We start from the raw sequence: 18,744 nt of genomic DNA on the forward strand, positions 1-18,744 counted from the left end.
CAGCAATGCGAGAGGCACAAGTGTTTTGCACAGTGCTAGGTGGCATAGAGAGGTGTGCAATGGTGCGAGATGCATGGAGATGTTGCAGTAGCGTAGATGTCAGAGAGGGAGCACTTGTCAACATCAGGTAGAGCTTCAGCATCAAAGTATGTTCCTAGCCCAACAGAGTGGTTAGTTGGGAGTTTTTTTGTTCCAAGTGTTGTTGGAGCAAGTGGACCGGGTAGATGTGTTGCACGCAGAACATTCCAGAGTTACAGGATCGGGTTTGAGAGGAAGCCTTTCTTGTTGAGAGGGAGTGTTGAAAAATGTGCAACAAGAAATGTTAAATTTAGAATGTTCTAAAAATAGAAGTTCTAAAAATAGCACTTCTAAAAATAGCAGTTTGGCCAAGTGAGCATTTTGGCCACCTTGGGTGAGAGGTGAAATTGCTAAAAATAGAAGTTTCTAAAAATAGCATTTCTGGGTCCCTTCCTATTTTTAGCAGTCCCTAGTCTAACTATAGGAAGTAAAAACGAATTTGGTCTTAACAGTAGTTTAAAATATTAATTAATTAATCTCCATGAGTTAATTAGTTATGGAAAATTAAATTAGAAGTCTTTGTGAGATCATGCAATTATTTTCTCTCTTGATTTAGGAATTTATCCCTTGATTAAAGGAGATAAGGTTTAGTTCTATAATGAGAGGATCAATTGACTTAGTTTTACTTAGTCAAGTCCAGTTAGATTAATTTAACAAGTTGTTAAATTAATGAAATATAGTTTGTTAATGCTTACATGCATGTGACAACTATTATTTCAGATAACTGAGCATTCCCTCATGGATAACTAATGCATGTCAATTCACACAGAGACCTAGTTGAGATCAGATAAGGGACAGTGTACTATCAGATGCTTGGATATTTCTAGTAAGTATTCCTTGTATGGAGAAGGATCTATTTCCAAGAGAAATACGTAAATAGGAGCTTGGAGGACTTGTGTAGCCTATATATTGAGGCCTAGGTAATCCATGAGCTATATCTTCATATCTTCATAGTTCATTGAGAGCTGAATATCTTGAGAGCTAATTCTTTTTGTATTGTGAAGAGGATTTCCACTTGATTGATAATACATGGTTGGGGTTTTATGCTGGTGCTTTCCCCTGGATATGTCCTGTGTTATGTGTGATTGATTCCTTCTAATCAGTTATATGTGTTCTTATTGATGTTGCTCATGGTTGATTAAGCTTCCGCTAAATTGTTTGTAGGAGTAGATCAAGTGTTTTGCTTTAGTACATTGCATTACCAGGTTGATCTATAGGTGGGAAATTTCTACATGGTATCAGAGCTAGTTGATTTGTAGAAAATGTTCTACATGGTATCAAAGCTAGCTGATTTGTAGAAAAATTCTACAAAAACTCTACTTGAAAACATAATAGAGAGGCCACCACTGAAAGGTTGGACTAGGAGACGTAGCCCAGGAGCATCGGGTGAACTCCTTATTAAACTTGTTTGTTTACATGTTTGACTATTATGTTTTCTCTGATTGCCTCAGTGTCTATGTATTCTAGCAATCTTATCGATCTATTGCATAAGTAACATAGGCACATCCATGCACATGAGTCTATAATACCTTTCATTCTTTGTCCTGGATAAATTCCAGATCACTTGCAGAATGGAAATACATGCTTGCAAGAATTAAAAGGAACACCGCAGGAATGAAACACGCTCGGCAAGGAAAGAATCCAAACTTCATAAGAACTTCAGAATAAAGATAGGTGTGCCATACACTATCAGCTAAAGATGTAACAACAACTGAATAACATAGATTGATTAACTTGTCTAACAACACAAAATAAATCTGAAAGTAGAAGTGTATCTATCCCACAATGAAATGTGTGCAACAGTGATAGGAAATCCACACTAACATATTAAAAAAAAAAAAATCCTATCTACACTGCGATCCCTACTAAGGAGGAGGGCCCTTCCTCCCTAGTAAGGTGCAGGAGTAAAATGAAAACTACTTAAGAATTCAACACAAAATTTCTAGTAACATCACCAAATATATGCTTGTATTAAAATAGTTGAAAAGTACAAGATCCGAATGTCAGTATTATCTCTGTTGTCCATCGTTGTTCCCTTCCCATGAGACTAAGCTCTTTTATAAAGTATATACAAAGCCCCAAAATTAGGGAAATATATCAGTCATGAGAATCTCGTGATTCTCATGTTGATTAAGCTAACAAAAATAATAAAAAATATAGAAATTGTTACAAATTTATTTTAATAAATATTTGTTATGGTTACACCACTCTTGTTTAGATGCAATTGTAATAGCTCATATCTTCTTAACTATCCGCATGGAATTAATTCATGCGGCCCTTGACAATTGTATTTGAAAATTGCGGCTATAGTCTTGACAATTCGCAGTGTAATAACAAGTTCGTGGTGTAACAATAGGAAATGTCAAACCTAGGGTGTAACAACATGTAACAAAAACTAACACTGTGTAATGACAAGTAACATCAACAACTATTCATCCATGGCTATCAATAGTTATGGAAACACCTGAAAGAAAAACATTCAAAATAACTCTTCCAAAGATACCCTGGTTAGTCATCCTAAAGAAAGCATTGTTTCATTCAATACTTAGCAGAAAATAGCATAATAATACATCAAAGAAAAAAATTGCTTCTTAATCAGAGGGAGTGACATTATTATGGGGAAACTGTAGGTTCAATGAGGGAAAATAGCCAAAAATGGGGAAAAGGATGCCTGAAATATCCTCAAATGTTGCATCCAACATCTTGCCCCAACTGAAGCCACTGCATGTCCTCATGCAAATTCTTCAAAATGTTCAAGGTCCTCATCTATTATGACACTGACATGTTGCTCATGTAGTTCTATAAAACCATAGGCACCAATAGTGTCTTCACCTTCTTCTCTATACCCTTGGGTAGACATGAGCCGATGTGTCCATGAACGCTCATCATACTTGCTCAGGTGGAAGTAAGGCTGGTATTTTAAACTAGGAGCCAAATCAGAGGAATCTTGAATTTGAGCCCTATCGAGAAAGCTCCCATCATTTTTGCAATTCGTGCATATTCATTGACTAATTGGGGCACCCAAAGGGATCCCCTGCTTTTAGTGCTTCACTGTAAGTTTCCCATTGTTTTAGACTTCCAACTAATGATTCACTTTTCAATTGTTCATAAATATTAAGGAAAAACCAAACAATCCTTCTCCTATAGAGTGACAATTGTTTTTCCTTGTCAAGTTTATTGAGAAACTTTCTGAATTCATGGCTCATAGCAGTGGCCATACGAGGTTCAGGTATTATCTTCAAGGTTCCCTTTTCTTCATTCATAGCAGATGATTTTATGGTGAGGTTCCAATCGATTTTATTTCTCATGAAAGATATAAAAGCCCATAGCTGCAAATCTCCAACGTAGGGGGAAAGGCTTGCAGCCATCAACAAATTATAATGTTCAACAAATATATCATGCGGGAAGAGTCCGCATAACAAACTCTGCTCATCGAAATCGCATGAAAGAAATACATCCAAAAAAGTTTAGTGGTAATGCTCATGTAAGGTCTGTTCTCATGGATGGCTCTCAACTGGAAAAGATAAATTTTCTCCCACAAGAATATCGGGTAGGACGGAGATGGCGTCTTGTAACCTAAAAGGTTTAGGGCTAATTCAGACATTTTACCTATCTCTTCAGTCAACTTCTTGACCTCTTGTTGTAGTTGTTGTCTCTATTCTTCCTTTTCCATCTCAAATTTCCTCCTTTCCCACTTTATCATCTCTTCCGTCAGCAATTCTTTGGCCCACTGATTCTTAAGGGTATGCATAACCTTCTGATGTTCTTCCAAAGAAATCACTCCCTTTTTAAGGGAAAGTGACATTTTCTTCCAATTCTCCAATTCCGATATCAACAGAAGTTTTGCTAAATTCCACCCTGCTTCAAGGTCCTGTTTTGTTTCTTGTGCAACAATAGTAGAGGGTGTAACACCATCTCGTGTTTTTAGTTGCTCTGCCTCAGTTGTTGGTTCTTGTGTATCAAAAACTTCATTGACAAGTTCTTTTGGAACAACTCTCAGTTTTTCTTCCTTAAAAACCTATGTCTCAACTGTTGGTTCTTATGTATCAGCAACATCGTTGACAGGTTCTTGTGTATCAGTTTCTAGGTTAAAATCTATGGGGTGCTCCGTTTCAACTGCTGGTTCTTATGTGTCAAAAACATCATCAACGAGTTCTCGTATGTCAACCTCCCATGGTTCTGTTTGGGTTTCTTTTGAGATGGTGTCTACAATGAAACCGTTGTATCTTCTTGTTGCCAAATCCTCATCACATGCTATACAGAAAGGCCATTATGTGGTTTTTGATCCCATCTTATCAAAAACCTCCGCCAATGTATCAAGACCTGGAACCTTTGTTTCATTTTTCTACCTCCTAATTGTCACTTTAATTCCTTATTTTCTGCTTCTAGCTTCTTAATTTTAAGCAACAAAGTTTGGGTTTCGTTCTTACCTGATGAAGAAGTGTCTTCCTACTTGGTCTATTTCTTCTTTAGCTTCTTTGTCTCTTCTTGCTTCCCCTTTTGTTCTTTTTGCTTGCCTGGTTTCTTGTTGGACAATGGCGAGGGTTCTAATTGAGTACCAAACTTAACCCTTTTCTTCGGTGTTTTTCCACCCATAAGTTTCCCAAGTGACCTCTTCTTAACTCTAATTCTCGAAGACTGTCCTTGCTTCTTAGCTGTATCAGCTTCCTCGGGAGAATCTGTAGTGATCCAGGTGGCTCCAGAGACACACACAGGACAAAGAGGGCTTATGGAAGCTCAAAAATCAAATTAATTAGAATGCTTTCAAACTAGGACTAGAGCGTAGATCTTGTCGTCCTGATCACAGTGGTGCGAATGGTTCGTCAATCCGAGCTCATATGAGGGAGAACGAGCCAGTCCAAGTTTTGGTCAAAGTTGGATTATGGGCCAGGTTTAAGTGTCCTACAATTTGACCGACCCCAGGGCATGAAACCTAGCTCCCAGAAGTGGGAAAATTCGTTGGATTGTTAATCTGTCTTATATCCCTTATATTAGACAAAATTGAAAAAATGTTGGTTATTAATAAAAATAAAAATAAAAATTTAAAAAAAAAACAATATTTAGGTGGTAGGCCATGACCCCTGCCACCCCATCGGACCCAAGAGAAATGTTAAATTAAAATTTGAATCGACGAGCCATGACCCCCGTTGACCCTCCAACCACCCACCAAACATAACCATATAACAAAACATATTAAATATGGCGGGGCAAGCCACCTCCGGTGGACCCGGCCCACGCCCCACCCACATTGCCATGTATGAACCGACAATGGCGGGGCTTGAACCCGCCTGGCCAGTGTGGCCGACCCGCCTCCTGGGCACCCTCACACCCAACCAAACCTCACAACCAACGACCGTTTAGTACAACCCAAAACATTAATAAAACAAAAATCATGCCCATATTTAATAAACTCTGAATTATGTAAGGCATACAATGGGTAACGGGTCCAATGGTTAATGCAAACCATGCCCTAAAAATTCATACGCACGAGGATTCTGCAGGGAGGTGGGATTTGATCCCCTGACCTCCCCTTAACAAATTAGCTATTTTACCAATACGCCAGTGGGCCTTCTGTTGTAAAGTTCACTAGCAAAAGAATACTTAAACCCATTTTTTAATCAATGCGAGGGGGAGGTGGATTTGAGAATAGGGGAATGAAACCTCGTTATGCAAAGCAGAATGGAGACCAATGGTGCACATGGAAATCGAGATGCTGATTTTTAACTAATTTTTGCGGGTTGAACCATGATTGAGCCAAATTCTCAGGAGGGTGAAATTTTTCTAGTGTCCAAACTGGACAATTTTTATGTCTATCCTACACCTCTTAGCGACACGAACCTGATGGCGTAGTCTAAATTGTGATCTAAGCAGGAGACCTTCAGATGACCCAGAGGAGGGAATCTTCAAGGAATCTAGGGGGAATCTAAAATATTCCTTAAGCCCCAGATTTTTATTTTCTCAGAATTCAGAAATTTGATAGTCAATTTGACACTATTCGATGCCACGAATCTAATGGTGCAATCATATTTTCCATTTGATCATTTCATTTCTTAGCCACTTTTCAAAGTAAAGCGCAGGTGTTAGCATTCATGTGTGAGCAACCATTTCCCTGAGATTCGACGCCGCGAGATTGATGGTACACCCAACTTCAGTGGTTTGACATCCTTTTATTCAGATGACCCCAAGATGTGAGGTATATGCAATATGTTCATGTACTTCTTTTTGCTATGAGATGCATTGTGCTACATAGATCCCTGTTTGCTATTTGATGTGGGATCTTGTTTTCTTACTTGTTTCATGATTCTTGCTTGATGTGATGCGAAATCATTTGTGGGATGTACTTGTTGTCATGATTCGTCATGTTTTATTTGAGATCCCTTTGTCGTCATGTTGATGGGTTACTCATGTTGTCACCATGTATGTATGAATTGAGATCCCTTTGATGCCATGTTGGAAAGATGCTCATTATTATCATATGTGTAATTATCTCATACTGATAGGAGTCCTTTTTGACTGAGGGTTCCTATAGTGGAACATCTTGTGGAGCCACTCCTGCGTGAGGGCATTTCCTTGTATGATAGCAACGTCACCACCTATGTACATCATCACTCTTTCCAACACTTATTGCAGTGGCCTACACCATCTTGACACCGGGGCCCAGACATGTAGGCCCTCCTGGATGAACTTCGTTATCAACGTCTTGAGTCTTATGTTGCTGATGATTTCCATGTTCCTTCTTCTTTATAACATGCATATATGTTCAATTATGCTATTTTTAATGCAATTCTAATCACATCACGAAACTAAAAGATCTTGGTTAAATCCAGGAGTTGAGCCAACTCGGATCAAGTTTGGTATCAGAGTGGTGTTTGCGTGGATGTGAATTACAAGAGTGAACAATGGAACGTGCAGCGACAGAGGATGAAAAAGTGATGTATGAGACCATGCTCAAAATTTCCAAAAGGGTGGAAATAATGTATGAAGCTCTACAGAAAGAGACAGAGGAAAAGGAGCGATTGCAGCTTCAGTTGCAAGCCATGGAATAGGCCCTAGAAGAACTGAAACACAACAACCAAAGTCTTCAAACAGATAACGCTGAATTGAAGATGCTTCTAAATGAAGAGAAAGAGGAAAAACAAAGTTTTCTACAACAGCTACAAGCAAAGGACGAGGCCTTGGAAAAAATGCAGCGTGACCCATGTGAGGTAAAATGTAATTCTCCGAATTCATGTATGTGTCATGATGATGATTTCACTATTTTTGAAAATCTTACCATAGGAATTGGCTCCAAACTGTTGAGGAAAATTGGGTATGAAGGAAAAGGCTTGGGTGTTAATGGCCAAGGCATTGTCAACCCCATCAAAGTAGAAGAGTTACCCCGTCAGGCAGGACTTGGGTATGTTAGGAAAGAAGTTGGGGAATCCGCCGAGACAGCTAGTGAACCACCAACAATAGATGATGAGAATCCCTCATCAGTTCATTCCAAATCAACAGAGGAGGTAAAAGATGTTGATTTCCTTTCAGTTTCATCTTCACATAGTATGATTTATGTTGGAGATGTGGAGATACCAATTACAGGGAAAAACATGAGGCTCCTTACCAGGATGAGATACAAGGAAGTAGAAGAACTTGGTGTTGATAACCAAGGCATAACTCAACCATTGGGGGTTGTGCAGAGACCTCAATTTGCAGGCTTGAGATACACCGAGGGATAATGCTCAAAGGTGTCAGATTCTTTGGAGACATCGTTGAAATCATTGAGGAAAGAGAATGATGGGAACACATCCCCATCATCCCATGGCAATGTCCATTGCAGGGAAAGAGCCAAGGCTAGCTCTTATCATCGTAATGACACCAGTGACAACAAGGAAAGGTATAACTAATCTCGATATTCAAATGTTCATGTCAATTATAATCATGTTGTTAATGATGGACATAAATCATGGAATTGAAATAAATGTACCTTTTTCAGATTACATAACCATACATTTTCTAAGTGTTGGAAAATAATAGCAACACACAAAAGGAGGAGGCATGAAAGACCCTCTCAAAAATAGGTAAAGAAACATGTTAAGCAGATCTGGAGGAAGAAAATGTATTGCAGTCATTGCAACAGAGGTGGCCATCAAAGGGCCACATGTTGAAGGCTCCATCCAGAGCAGTGCCTTAAAGACAAAGTGTCGGTGCATGAACTAGATGAAACGATTGTTCGACCAACGAATGTGCCACAAGGAGGCAACCCATTCACCTTGATAAGTGAAAAATGGTTTCAAGATATGTTAGCTTGTCATGGTAGTGCTTTTGTAAATCATTTGTTGCATTTTAAAATGTAAAAGTGATGATGTGTTTTCCATCACTTATTAAGCAACAATGATGTTTGGTCTTGTTTTGTGTTGCATGATAAACTATGAAAGTGATGTCGTGTTTCCATCACTTGTCAAAGAAAAAATAGTGTTTGGCCTTATCTTTGTAAATCATGTGTTGTAGTGATGATGTGTTTTCCATCACTTATTGAAGCAACAATGATATGTTGGCCTTGTCTTCGTAGCTGGGGTATTGTGTCCATCTTGATGTAAAAATCACCACCGAGTATGTGTTATAAACTCGTGGCAAGTGTGGGATGCTTGGGTCATTAGTTGGTCATGTAAATTCAACATGTAATTAGCAAAACAATGTATTACAAGTTGCAGAGGTTGCCGGTGTCGGCTCATGGCTTGAGTCTCTGAAGAACAAAGGTGCAGGAGATGGAAGCGAGACCTTTTCAAGGACAACTGTGATGCAAACAAGGTATAGACAAGTTGCCGATTATTTTTCATGATTTTGGAGGACCAATAGCTCCTCAGTCAGGAGGATTGAACCAGGTGGTTCTAGAGACACACAAAGGACAAAGAGGGCATATGGAAGCTCAAAAATCAAAGTGATTAGAATGCTTTCGAACTAGGACCAGAGCGTAGATCTTGTTGTCCTGATTGCAGTGGTGTGAACGGTTCGTCAATCTGAGCTCATATGAGGGAGAACGAGCCAGTCAAAGTTGGACTATGGGCCAGGTTTAAGTGTCCTACAATTTGACCGACCTCAGGGCATGAAACCTAGCTCCCGGAAGTGGGAAAATTTGTTGGATCGTTAATTTGTCTAATATCCCTTATATTAGAAAAAATTGAAAAAATGTTGGTTTTAATAATATATATATATCTATATATATATATATATATATATCTATATATATATATATATATATCTATATATATATATATATATATCTATATATATATATATATATTTAGGTGGCAGGCCATGACCCCCGCCAACCCTCCAACCACCCACCAAACATAACCATATAACAAAACATATTAAATATGGCGAGGCGGGCCACCTCCAATGGATTCGGCCCACGCCCCACCCACATTGCCATGTATGAACCGAGGGTGGCGGGGCTTGAACTCGCCTGACCGGTGTGGTCGGCTCGCCTCCTGGGTAAGCTCACACCCAACCAAACCTCACAACCAACGACCATTTAATACAACCCAAAACATTAATCAAACAAAAATCGCGCCCATATTTAATAAACTCCGAATTATGTAAGGCATACAATGGGTAACAGGTCTGACGGTTAACACAAACCGCACCCCAAAAAGTCATACGCACGAGGATTTTGCAAGGAGGCGGTATTTGATCCCCTGACCTCCCCTTAAAAAATCAACTATTTTACCAATACGCTAGTGGGACTTCCGTTGTAAAGTCCACCAGCAAAATAATACTTAAACCCATTTTTTTTATCAATGCAATGGGGAGGCGAATTTGAGAATGGGGGAACAGAACCCCATTATGCAGAGCGGAATGGAGACCAAGGGTGCGCACAGAAATCAAGAAGCTGATTTTTAATTAATTTTTGCAGGTGGAACCATGATCCTGAAAAAGGGCAGGCAGAACCATGATTGAGCCAAATTCTTAGGAGGGCGAAATTTTGCCAGTGTCCAAACTGGACAAATTTTATGTCTATCCTACACCTCGCAGTGACACGAAGTTGATGGCATAGTTAGAATTGTGATCTGAGAAGCAGATCTTTAGATGACCTAGAGGAGGGAATCTTTGAGGAATCTAGGGGGAATCTAAAAGATTCATTAAGCCCCAGATTTTCATTTTCTCAGAATTCAGAAATTTGACAGTCGAGTTTACACTATTCAATGCCATGAATCTAACGGTGCAATCAGATTTTCCATTTGATCTTTTGATTTTTCAGCCACTTTTCAAAGTAAAGTGTAGGTGTGAGCATTCATGTGTGAGTAGCCATTTCCATGAGATTCGATGCCTTGAGATTGATAGTACTACCAGCTTCAACAGTTTTGACATCCTTTTCTTCAGATGGCCCCAGGATGTGAGGTATATGCAGTGTGTTCATGTACTTCTTTTTGCTATGAGATGCATTGTGTTGCATAGATCCTTGTTTGATGTTTGATGTGGGATCTTGTTTTCTTACTTGTTTCATGATTCCTACTTGATGTGATGCGAAATCATTTGTGGGATGTACTTGTTGCCATGATTCATCATGTTTTATTTGAGATCCATTTGTTGTCATGTTGATGGGATACTCATGTTTTCTCCATGTATGTCTGAATTGAGATCCCTTTGATGCCATGTTGGTGGGATGCTCATTATTTTCATATGTGTAATCATGTCATACTGATAGGAGTCCTTTTCGGCTGAGAGTTTCTATAGCGGATCATCTCTTGGAGCCACTCCTACATGAGGGAATTTCCTTGTATGATAGTGATGTCACCACCAATGTACATCATCACTCTTTCTAGCACTTAATGTAGCAGCCTACACCATCTTGACATCGGGGCCTGTAGGCATAGTCCCTCCTGGACGAACTCCATTATCAACGTCTTGAGTCTTATGTTGCTAATGATTGCCATGTTCCTTCTTCTTTACCACATGCATATATGTTCAATTATGATATTTTTAATGCAATTCTAATCACATCATGAAAGTAAAAGATCTTGGTTAAATTCGAGAGTTGAGCCAACTCGGATCATGTAGGAGTTTCACCTTCTCTTTGTGGTGGGGTTTATTTTCCTTCACTGATAAAATCTTCCCAATTTATTCCTTTCTTCTCCAGAGCTTCCATTACAATTAGTTTTAGGAGGCCATGATTGGTAATGAAGTTGTCTAGTTGTGAGGCTACCTTTATTGAGGCAGCCATGTGTTTCAAATTTTCCAACAGAAAATGGGGAAGATTAATGAGTTTCCCATGTCAAATATGGCTCAGCAACAAAAAATGATAGTTTAAAACTATTGTCGAGTGCCCCTCACATGTAATGCGCTTGAAAATGAACATGGCAACATTGTACCACAACTGAGGAAGGGAAAGGCAGTCAATTCCTCTTCCTTTCTTGACCAAATGTTCTTCTCCCTACAAGAATTCAGCTTTCAGGGATGGGTCATTAATTTTTCGGTTGAACCACCTCTTCCCTTCAGGTCAAAGTGTTGTTACTCTGACAATCTCTTCCTCCGTAATCTGCAGTCATAGGGTTGTGACCTCTGTTTGATTCCTATTTAGATTTCGAGCAAATTCCAAAGCAACACTATCATCCAACCCTTTGAGTTGCTCAAAAAACTCAATCCACCCTGCTTCTCTGAAAATTTGATATGCTTCATGGCATTTTTCTAAAGCCTCGATGGAATCCGACTCATACCTTACTGCTACTCCTCCCATCCTTCGTTGTTACATACCCTTCACTAATTGATGCAATAGTCACTATGAAATTTCACCTACTTTCCATCATAATTATGGAAAAAATTATGCAATGAGGGTGTAGAGCTATGTCGGGGCAGATATCAGGGTGATAGGAAAGGATATCAAGTCAGAAAATTGTGAGATATGGGTTATCATTTCATCATTAGTTCAAAGGTGTGAAAATCTAACTTAGATACGGTACAAATAATGAGATGATCAATCATGAAAGGTGGTAATACTTAACAGGGATTGTCACTTCAAATCAGGTTATGTCATGAATAAAAAAATGATTCGTCCCCCCCCCCCCCCCCCCCCCCCCCAAACTTAAATGCAAAGGCCATCCTCGGCCATCAAAATGAAATGACGTATTAACTGCCATAATTTCTAAATAAAGAAAAAACAATATTCTTTTTTTTGAATGACTTACCGGAGGGTGATTTGATTGATACTGATAGCGGAGTGTTAGTGATGGTGATTATTGAAGCGGATAGCTACAACTAGTTCCATGCTATAGTCGTCTCCATCGGATCGATTGCTACAAATGTAACAACAAAACAATTTCTCCATGATGGTTGAATAAATTTGCAGCAGTACTTTATTACAACAATGTATTCCTTTGAGGGCATTACAATTTGTGCCTACAAAAGAATTCTCAGAATAATACAATGAAATGAATAAAAATGGGATTGTAACAGCATGGCATCTATGACATATGTGTAACAACATACTACTACATAATTTATTAATAGGAAAATTTGTATCAGCTGCCACAAAGTGGTTTTCAGCTAGTACAACTATTTACCCGCTCCCCACAAGAGGTTTTCACAAGCAAATTTATTTATTTATTATATATTTTTTTCTTTTTATTATTATTTGTTTTTGGTACTACCAACAAAATTTGGTTTTCAGTTGCTACACTTATTGGAATTTAATAATTTGACAACACATGAGAATTTTTGCCTTCCCTGATAACTTGAATATCAGATCCTAAGACAATGTTGATAAATGAACCCTTTGAGGTTAGTTTATGATATAACCGAAGATGATGTCCATTAGCAACCAATGGCACTTAGGCATTGTCTATGGTAATTAATATCAAGGTCCCATTTTCAAAGACTATATCTACCTCATAAGGATGTATAAATCTGGTGCAGAGCTTCCCCTTGAATTCTTTGAATCGTGAATCATACAGTAGAGCCCAATCTCCTTTCTGAAACACCTTTCTTATAAAATTGTCATGCCACTTAGCGCTCTACCACTGGATGATGTCTATTTGTTGGATCGCAGTCAATCTCTTCTCATCTAGTTCATTTAACTAGTTCAACCAATGTTTCCGAGCTGTAGTCAAATCTAGGTTCACTTGCAATGTTGTTGTGAGTGTTTTTATTTCGAACTCAATGGGAAATAATGGGTTTTTACCATACCAATAATACCCTATTGAAATAAATTTATGCCCTGTCTTCTTGTCAGCAAAGAATCCTCCTCAAGATTCCTCATGGTAGGCTCTAGGGATGTCAAAAATATCATCCTCTCTCACACAACACCTGATTTGATGATCTGTCCCTGTGTAGTAGAGGTATCCTTCTACCTAAGAGTATCTTGCACTCTGCTTAACAATCTTCCTCTTTCCTTTGAGGATAGATGTTGTGGAAATCTCCCCGCATCAAGGTAGTTAGTTATGTTTGCATACCACGGTGTGTGAGTTGAAATAGAAAAAAGATATTCATTTGGAAAAGAATCCTCAACGGGCATGCAATCACTATTAACAATTAGCCTAGAAATAAAATCAACCACTACATTATCTTTTCTAGGTTTATCTAAGATTGTTATATCAAATTCTTGTAACAACATGTTTATTCATTAAGAAATGAATGGAAAAGTGGTCAGCGTGCACAAATATTTGATAAAACATAATGTAGTGCCTAAATTTATTAATGGCATGCATTACTGCAAGAAACTCTTTTTCTGTAATTGTATAGTTTAACTTTGCTGGAGTCAGATTCTTGTTGATGTAGTAGATGGCACATGGCTTATTGTCTTCTATTTGACCTAAAACAACTCCTACAGTAGTATCAAATGCATCTGTTGCTATGTGAAATGATAGATCCCAGTTCGATTCGCACAAAATAGGTGTTGCTAATACACACTGCTTTAACTCTATAAAGGCATGTTCACATTTCCATGTCCAAACAAATTCCACATCTTTAGTAAGTAGAGAAAATAATGGGGATGCAATTTTTGAATTTTTTTCTATAAACCTCCTATAATACCCTGCATGTCCCAAAAAACTACGTACCTCCTTCTGTGTTTTGGGAGCTGGAATTTTTAGAATTACTTCTATCTTAGCAAGGTCTACTTTTATTCCTACAGTAGAAATATAATGCCCAAGCACAATTCCTTCATTCATCATCATGTGACATTTTTCAGTGCTTAAAGAAAGATTAGTTTGCTCACATCACTCTAGCACTTTTTTGAGATTGGCTAATGTTGTTTCAAAACTGTCACCATAAGGTGTAAAGTCATCCATGAATACTTCTAAATAGTCATTTAGAAAATCTGAAAATATCCCCAACACTTCCCTCTAGAAGGTTTCTAGCACATTATAGAGTCCAAAAGGGAGAACCCTGTATCCAAAAGTCCCCTAAGGGAAAAAAAAGGTGTTTTTTTCGTCATCCTCTGGGGCAATCTATGTCTGATTATAACCGTTAAACCCATCTAGAAATGAAAATAATTTTTTTCCAAATAAGGTGTCAAGGACGTGATCTATAAATGGGAAAGGAAAATGGTCCTTTTAAGTGGCTTTGTTAAGTTATCTATAATCTACACATACCCTCCATTTTCCATTCTTTTTAGGAACAATAACAAGTGGAAATACCCATTGGCTGTCAGTGACGGGATAAATGAACTTGGCATTTAGAAGCTTTTGGAATTCTTCTTTTACTACTTCTTTATGTGCTAGGTTCATGCGTCACTGTGGCTACCTAATTGGATTGAAGTCTCCTTTCAAGTAGATGTGTGGGTACATAGGCTAGGGGGAATGCCTTTCATGTCTATGTAATACCATGCAAATGCCTTTTTATATCTCTATAACAGCTGTAACAAAATCCTGTTCTATTCGGAAGTTAGATTAGGATTAATATTTATATTTTTTCCCAACTCTATTTCAACTGAGTTTCTCTTTTGATTAGGAGCGATTTTCATATGTTCTAGAATCAAGTCTTCCATGGTATCTTCTACCCTTAAATCATCAACAGAAGTAACAACAAGGGAATTAATGATAAAGCCATTGATAATGTCATCCTCTATTTCATTTTTAAAATACTGGGCTTTTCCAAGAGAGAGAAGTGGTTGGGAATGATCTGATTCAGGTTCAAATTAATCGCATAAGGGATTTTCCAAATCCTTGGTTTTGTAGGAGGATAGAGGCTTAGGTTCTTTATGACTTGTCCATCTGAAATCGTCATGAAGCCCAACCTACAACCTATGAATGCATCCACAATATCCAACCAAGGCCTTCCTAATATCAGGGGATGTCCCCCCAGATTTGATTTGATTTGAAAAATAATAAAGTCTGTTGGGTACCTCCTATCGAAAAGTGTGCAACAAGAAATACTAAATTTAGGAAGTGCTAAAAATAGAATTGCTAAAAATAACCCTTCTAAAAATAGCAGTTTGGCCAATGAGCATTTTGGCCACCTTGGGTGAGAGGTGAAACTACTAAAAATAACATCTTCAAAAAATAGCATTTCTGGGTCCCTTCCTATTTATAGCAGTCCCTGATTTATCTATAGGAAGTAAATTCGAATTTGGTCTTACCAATAGTTTGGAATATTAATTAATTAATTCTCCATGAGTTAATTAGTTAAGGAAAAGCAAACTTGAAGTCTTTGTGAGAACATGCAATTATTTCTCCACTAATTGGGGAATGTGTCCTTGATTTGTTCTGTTGATTGAGGAATTAAGGATGAGTTCTATATTGAGAGGATTAGTTGACTTAGTTTAACTTAGTCAAGTTCAGTTAAATTAATTTAACAAGTTGCTAAATTAATGAGTTATAGTTTGTTGATGCTTGCATGCATGTGACAACTATTATTTTCAGATAACTGTGTATTCACTCATGGATAACTGATGCATGTCAGTTCTATCAGAGACCCAGTTGAGATCAGAGAAGGGACAGTGTACTATAAGTTGGATGAATATTTTTCCTATAAAGGAAGCTCATCCATGATGAAGATTTATCTCCTTCAGGTTTGTGCAGTTATTTCAGAGGTCAGTGTTGTGTGTGAGGTGAGAATCACACAGGTTGCAGCTGGAGGACCCAGGAAAACTGTGCATAGAAATAGGAGGCTTGGAAGATAGAGGAGAAGGTTTGTGAGAAGCCTTTGACTGTCTATGAGCAGCAGAGGGATTGTACTGAGAGCTGGATAGCTTTTGAGCTAAGGCTTTACGTAATCCAGACTATATTTCTGCTTGTATGCTAATACAGAGATGGTGTTTTAGGCTAGTGCTTTCCCCTGGTTATATCTTCTGTTAGCCTCCTATACCAATAGGGTTTCATATTTCATGATTGACAGTGGAAGTGCTAAAAATGATCATCTTTGATGATACAAAGGTTCCATTTTTATGGACAAAGCAAAAGATTAAAAAATGTAAAGAGGGTATGCCTTAAAAGAATAATCAAAAGGCAAGAAAATGAATTGGTCAAAAGAAAAAGAATTGAAATGAACCCCAAAGAAAGACCAGGAAAGTGGCCAATCAAAATGCCACTGCTATCTTGAAGTATGGCTCAACAGCTTAATCTGGGCCATGCTATGTTTTAAATTGCTTGTTTTAGAGTAGGTAATGAGTACCTGTTCAAACAGTTTAAGCTTGACAGATGATCAGCTGGATAGAGAAAGAAAGGAGCCCACTAGCTTAATCTGGGCCCTTGGAAGATTGAAGGGTAGATTTAGATAGGAGGGCAGCAAAAAGAAAAGAGCACATGAGGGTTTGCAAGTCTAAGTGCACCCTCCCTGAAGAAACAAAAAATGCTAGGAAATAGGATGGGTAGGTAGTGGGGTTGCAGAAGCATGTCTCCTCTCATATTGTTGGCCTAGCAAAGGAAACCCATGGTGGCCAGAGCAGATTCTCTTATTCAGCATTTTGGTGGTGTCAAAGTGAAGCATGCCTAATTTCCCAATCATTCCTTATCAAACTCCTTACTAACATCCCAATATCACTTTTGTTATAGAGAAGAACCACATTTCTTGTGTAAAAATCTTTTCATTTTGATCTACTCTCAAAACTAGGTTTGTTCCATAAAAACTTAGTGTCTATCACCTCTCATTTATATCTCCCTCCCATATTAACTATTAACTATATCATTACTTAATTCCCTATGTTCCCCTTTTCCCTATTATTACATCACCATTGTATATAAAAAACCCCAAAAGTATATATTCCCCATTCCCTAGGAAATATAGCCTTATAGCTTTAAAAAAGTCGGGCAATAATGCAAATTGGTGTTCATATTTTGTTTTGGGAATTAAACTAACAACCGGTTGGTTTAATAGCCCTAGCGCCTTTTATAAAGAAATATGTTGTTCACCCGCTTGTTCCATAAAACTCACAAAAACCCACAAATTTCATATATCCTAAGTTTTTACCTCTCGGCGCACTATGCCAAAATAACGAAAAATCATTAAAATAATGCGCCGTGTCCCGCCGTATCGTGTTGGCTACTTACCCTCCCGCCGTCCATCGGATCTAGGCCCTCCCATCCGACGGCTCACATCAATATCGGGCCGCCTCCGATGTCCGGACAATAGCGCCCGAAATCTGTCAGAGCATGACATCAGGGCTCTGACACGTGTCGTTCCCAGGTTGTATCGGGAGGCCGCCTACCAAAGCCTCTCCCGTACTATAAGCAGTCCGAAATTACCACTTACCACCGTTGTTTCTCCGCCATACGTCACCTCCATGTCACCCGTACGTCACTGCCACCTCAGCGTCGCGTCACCGCCCCATCCACTATTGCTCCGAGCTGTCCGCCATGTCACCTACCCACGTGGAGCCACTCACTGGTCGCCACGTCATCACTCCGTACTTGACCCAACCCATGACGTCATGCTGATGTCATCCGACAAAAACGCGCCAAAAGCCAAATTTTCACTATTTTGCCCAAAAAACCCGTTTTTTCACGTTATTTGCAATATTATGCACTGTGCTCCTACATGAGCAAATACATCGTTCACCTGCCAACTTTGAAGACGGCTCCTTGCTGCCGGTGCCCTGAATTCACCTGCATATCCACCATTGGCTGATTGCACCAGGTATTTATCAAGTTTCCCCCTCCACGCCTGGTTTTTTCACATAATTCTCTGAACAAACTAAGAAAAGAAAGACACAGTAACTTCAAAAAATCCTCATGAACCAGTGATCCTCTTCCACACTGTAAGCCCAATTTTACTCACAGAAGTCCCCATTATGCCGAATTTCCACAAATTCACCGTTTTTATTGCGCATTCGCAAATCTGAACCTCTACTAGATAAATCCATCGGGAAAGCAAGTCCCAAATCCCAACATTTGTTCACTGAATCTATCCTAAGGGCAGTTGGGCTCAGTTTTACCCCAGTTTGCCTCTTCTCCTCTGAAAATTCCCCTGCTCCTACAAAATCCGCTGCTCTATATTGCTGTGCTCAAGAAAAAACTTCAAACACAATTCAAAGTATCAGTTGACCATGGAAACTCCAGTGGCATTAAACATTGCTCCATTAAATGCCCCTCACAGAGAGCTAGAATGGCAGGCCCTAGCTGATAGAGACTACCAGATGGCAGAGGTAATCCCAGACTACAGCAGATACCATATTCATTTAATCAATGAACTAAAAGCCAAACATCTCAATGGAACTGATATTCTAGGGATTTGGGACTCCTATTTGCCCATTTT

This window comes from Pinus tabuliformis, chromosome 4_1 (genome assembly GCF_031772625.1).
Source record: "Pinus tabuliformis cultivar Carrire ecotype Pingquan chromosome 4_1, CPIR1, whole genome shotgun sequence".
Lineage (NCBI taxonomy): Eukaryota > Viridiplantae > Streptophyta > Pinopsida > Pinales > Pinaceae > Pinus > Pinus tabuliformis.